The 5,033-nt window shown below is 56.7% G+C and overlaps 1 long non-coding RNA gene across 3 annotated transcripts; it reads right to left on the bottom strand.

Annotated features, from left to right (window-relative positions):
* Positions 1-999: 999 nt before the first annotated feature.
* On the bottom strand, positions 1,000-3,732 carry LOC108290686. Of its 3 annotated transcripts, none has more exons than XR_005197176.1 (2): positions 3,359-3,732; positions 1,000-2,624 (listed from the first exon to the last, which is right to left on the bottom strand). It is a non-coding gene; the product is annotated as an uncharacterized LOC108290686 (long non-coding RNA). The 3 variants fall into 3 exon arrangements; XR_005197177.1 differs by having other exon boundaries at positions 1,000-2,444; positions 3,359-3,726; XR_005197178.1 differs by lacking the exon at positions 3,359-3,732 and having other exon boundaries at positions 1,000-2,444; positions 2,520-2,684.
* Positions 3,733-5,033: the final 1,301 nt, after the last annotated feature.

The following is a 5,033-nucleotide window of genomic DNA, read 5'->3' as shown; positions in this document are numbered from 1 at the left end:
CTGGCTTCAATCGCCAATGTTTTTCTCCAGGCAGAAGATAAGCAGAAACCTGGCCCAGTGCAGTGGCTCATGCCTGTAATCCCAGCACTTTGGGAGGCCGAGGCGGGCAGATCATGAGGACGGAGATCGAGATCATCCTGGTCAACATGGTGAAACCCCGTCTTTACTAAAAATACAAAAATTAGCTGGGCGTGGTGGCACGCGCCTGTGGTCACAGCTACTCGGGAGGCTGAGGCAGGAGAATGGCTTGAACCCAGGAGGCAGAGGTTGCAATGAGCCGAGATCGTGCCACTGCACTCCAGCCTGGGCAACAAGAATGAAATTCTGTCTCAAAAAAAAAAAAAGAAAAAAAAAGAAGCAGAAACCTGTGATGACACAGGTGCCATCTGTGCACTGTCCACATCCTCTTGCCAGGGCCACACGCCCAGGTCCTCACAGGACTCAAGCGAGAGGGTGGAGGAAGAGAGGCAAGTGGGGAGGAATTGCAGGCCAAAGGGGTGGACGCTCCTGACTCCAGGTCTCAATTCCTTAAGAAAGGCTAGAAATCGGGACTTTTTATGGAAACAAATCTCAGATTTGAAAATGCTGGCCCCTAGTTGGCATGTTTAAAGTAGGTAGAACAAATCCATGGAAGCCAGGCTGAGTGTCTGCATAGGGGCCAGGCCTGTGAGCTCTGCCAGCTCTGAAGCAACTTTCTCGAGTGCCAAGCACACGCCGACCACAGGGCCTTTGCACTGCTGCTTCCCGCCCGGAAAGCTCTTCCTGCTGGCATCTCGTGGCTCACTCCCACACTGTCTTCAGGCATCTGCTCAAATGTTGTCTCCTCCAAGAGGCCTTTCCTGACCTTTTCCTTCCCATTTTGTGGGTTTATTTTTCTTCCCAGTGTTCACTTCCACCTGACATCTCAGTGTCATCCAGCTCCCAATGAGACCATCAGCTCTGTCATGAGGGCAGGATCCCTGGCTTAGGTTTCCCTGGATGCACAGGGCCTGCCCAGCCCACAGCAGACACTCAGTCGACATTTAATGAATCTGTGGTTTAGCACTTCAGGACCCCTGGGGCACGGCCACGGGGACACAGGGCGCCCAGGACCACACGCCTCACAGACATGATGTCTGAAAGAGGGACCAGCTGAGCGGGTTTCCACCCCTTCCCACCCCACAGGCTTGCTGAGAACTTTGGGATGGCCCAACTCCACTGGCGGCCTCAATTTCCCCACATGTGCAATGAGGGGGTGATACATGCCACCATCTCAGGGGCACATGTGGGGTCCCAAGGTGGCCATCATTGCCAGCTGCCTCAGCCAAGCAGAGGGACAGATGGATTGATCAGCTCCATATTGATTGCGTGGTCACAGATGCTCTGGAGGGGGCAGGAGGGGTGGGAAGCGGAGCGGAGCCAGGGGCCCTGGAGGAATGAAGAGAAAATGCCAACCCTCATCAATGCCTGGGGCTGGCCAGTGGGAGGGGCGTGATAGTCCATCTGAGGGTTTCTTTCCCTGTCACCTATGGGTTCAGAGGCTCAGGTGAGCTTCAGGGGAGCCAGGCAGGGGCGAGTTGTGAACACGGCAAAGAGCCCTCCCCAGCGCACCCTGAGGAGGCCATCCAGAGTCTCTCTGCCTCTAAGCCTTGGAGCAGCTGAGGCCGGGGGGGCTGAGGCAGAGGAGCTCGGGGTGGGGGGTGGGGGAAGGTCCCTGCCCACCCAAGCCACGTTTCTTAGATGCCGCTCAACAGGGCTGGAAGTGTATACCAGGCTAGCATTCTGCTGCAGAGCCCACTTGAGACTTGTTTTCACACAAAAGCCACCACGTCCTGCCCTGGATCTGCCAGGAAAGCCAGTGCCCAGGAGATGAGAGACTGATAATGTGGCCAGCTCTCTCTGGGAGCGATAGCCCTGTGTGGGACATGCAGCTACAGCACAAAGACCTAGGACCTAGGGGTCTTGGGAAGGGAGAGGGCTGAGGCTAAATCCCAGCTCCACTCCAACTTATGGGGCAAAACTCTTTTTCGCTGAGGACCTCGATTTCCCCATCTGGAACCTGTCCCTCAGAGTCTTGGGGCTCCTGGGTTTTAGGGAGGGAGGGGCAGAAAACAACCTTGGAGTGGACTGATGGGCAGGTCGGGAGCCCAGAGGGAAGGCGCAGACAGGACCAGACCATGAGGACTGTTGTCGAGGCCTGGCCGGCAGAAAACAAGCCCTTAAACACAGGGCCTGCAGCTCAGCCATTACGCTGCTGGGTCCCTACCCCACAGCATCGGAACAGGTGCTCAGACAAAGCTTGCACATGAATGCAGATAACAACGCTGTTCACAGCAGCCAAGAGGTGGAGACAGCCCTGAGCCCATCCACAGATGAATGAACACACAAGTGTGTCCGCACAATGAACCCGCTCATCCACGACATGAAGAGCCTGGCGTTCCGGCACTGGTACAGCATGCAAAGCCCTGGAGGACACAGAAGGACGAATGCTGAGGGTTCCATTCACATGAAACGCCCAGAACTGGCGAATCCATACAGACCGAAGCAGATCAGAGGCTCCCGCGGGCTCAGGGGAGGGCACGTGGGGAGTGACCGCTCTGCGTTGTCACGGGGTCTTCTTCTGGAGCGATGGAAATGTTCTGAAACTAGAGTGGCGATCATTGCACAACATTGTGAGTGGAATGCCACTTAATTTGTATGCTTTAAGGAGGGCAATTTTACCTCAATACAAAGGGGGGAGCCCTCCACCGGGGACACAGCAGCCCACTCAGAGACATGGCAGAGAGGCGGGGCTCTGGATCTGGCCCTGCGGGGGCAATGAGGACACCCACGCGGACACCCACGCTGCCGGGGCTGCTGTGAGAGGAGCGCAGAGCACGGGGCCCAGGGCAAGGGAAACATTTGCTGCTTTTGTCACCCTCCCCAGACCATGCTTCTGCAGGGTGGCCCAGGCGGCTCAGGCTGGCTGTCCTGTCGGGGAGGCGCCGGGCTGACCCAGGCCATACCTGGGGCCGCAGCCTTCACAGTGGCCAGGAGCCGAGCTGGAGTGGGAAGTCACGTAGGTGGGGTCGGCCCTCTGCCCGTGGCTAGCTCATGTCTCCGCCCTGGGCCTCACCCATCTCTGAGAAGGGGATAGAGACCAGTCCTCTAGGAAGCTTCAGTGCCAGAACCTTTCTGCATCTGGAGTCCCCAGGGAAGACGATCCATCAATCAATCTGTTGATCCACCCACAGGACCAATAGAGACAGGATGCCACATTGGGTAAGCAGCGGTGAGCAAGTTGACAGACGGGTTCAAATCCCAGCTCCTCCACCTCCCAGCCCTCCACCCTTAGGCCCCAGCTGCCCTAGCCAGGCTTTCTGGGCCTCAGTTTACCCACCTGTAAAATTCAGGTAATAATCACCACCACCCCATAGGGTACTGTGAAGATGGAACGAGTCTGTGGGAACAGCACCTGGCTTGTGGTGTGGGCTCTGGAGGTGGGGACCGATGTCCTGTCTAATTCTCACTGTTGAGAATGAGAACAAACTGTTGTCCAGCTAAGGGGAGAAAGGAGCCCTGCCCAGAACCAGCCAGAATGAGAAGAGACTGCATGGGCTTATGCCACCAGCTCGCCCCTCCTAAGAAGCTGTGCTGAGCTATCCCCAGAGTGGACACTAGAGGAGAGGCCAGGAGAGGGGGGCTCGGGAGAGGACCGAGGAGGTGCCCCCCACTCACTTGCACACTCACAAACTCACACGCACTTAGACACACACACAGTTACACACTCACACACGCAGAGTCACACTCACAGAGACAGAATCACATGCAGAGTCACATACACAGTCACACACACTCACACCCTCACACAGACACACTCAGTCACACACTCAGAGAATCACACATAGTCACATACAGAGTCACACACACTCACACTCACTCACACACCCTCACACAGTTACACACACTGAGTCACACACACTCACAGTTACACACTCACACACAGTCACACTCACACAGAGACAGAATCACACAGCCACATACACACTCACACACACTCACAGTTACACACTCACTCCCTCACAGTTACACACAGTGTTACACACACACTCAGTCACACCCTCACACAGAGAGAATCACACAGTCACATACAGTCACACAGTTACACTCACACCTTCAAACGGAGTCACACACACTCAGTTACACACACATACTAACACCCTCACAGTCACACACTCAGTTACACACTCACACACACTCAGTCACAGACTCACAGAGACAGAATCACACAGAGAGTCACAGAGTCACACACACTCACAGTGACACACTCACACAGTCACACACTCACTTGCACCCGCAGAGGAAGAACGCTGAGTGGGTGGGGTGCACTGGCCACGCGCGGGGGCAGCCTCAACCCCAGCAGCCACACTTGATGAATTTTGCATCACCTTGGCTATGAATAGCTTCCTCTGCAGCGAAACAGACAGTTCAAAGGAAGGAAAAGGGCCCGAGGAGGGAGAAGGAGGGTGAGATGTATCCCAAATCCCTAACTCAGCTCAGGAGGACAGTGGGGCGAGGCAAGGAGGCAGAGGGTGGGCAGGGCCTCCCACTCCCACGGGGATGCATGCCTTTCCAGAGGCGGCATGTGAGGCTGCGAGGGGTCTCCCACAGGGCCCTGGCAGCCCTGTTGTGCTTCCAGGATGAGGCCAGAAGGACGCAGCAGGGACAAGAGGGTGTCCGGGAGCCTGGGCAGCACGTGGGCCACCTGCTTACGTGCTTCGAGGCCATTTCTTAGATGGGCACACTGAGGCCTGGGAAGATCACTGTCCCATGAGGGACCATGCACTGCATCCTCGGCCTGGAGAGGATGCTGATGGGCCGGGGCAGGGAGGCCGCAGGGAGCCAGGCCCAGCAGGCATGGGTGGGGGGCGCTCAGCGTGCATGGCTAGGCTGAAGGTGTCACGGGGACCTCTGCAGCCTCTGACTGGGGAACCTGGCTTCCAACCCCAGCTCTACCCCTTCCTGCCTGGGCAGCCCTGGGCAAGACACGTCACCTCTCTGTGCCTGTTTCCCTA

This window comes from Cebus imitator, unplaced genomic scaffold, assembly GCF_001604975.1.
Source record: "Cebus imitator isolate Cc_AM_T3 unplaced genomic scaffold, Cebus_imitator-1.0 Scaffold441, whole genome shotgun sequence".
NCBI lineage: Eukaryota > Metazoa > Chordata > Mammalia > Primates > Cebidae > Cebus > Cebus imitator.
Note: the sequence above shows the minus strand (reverse complement) of the source record. Positions and strands in the feature narration are given on the sequence as shown.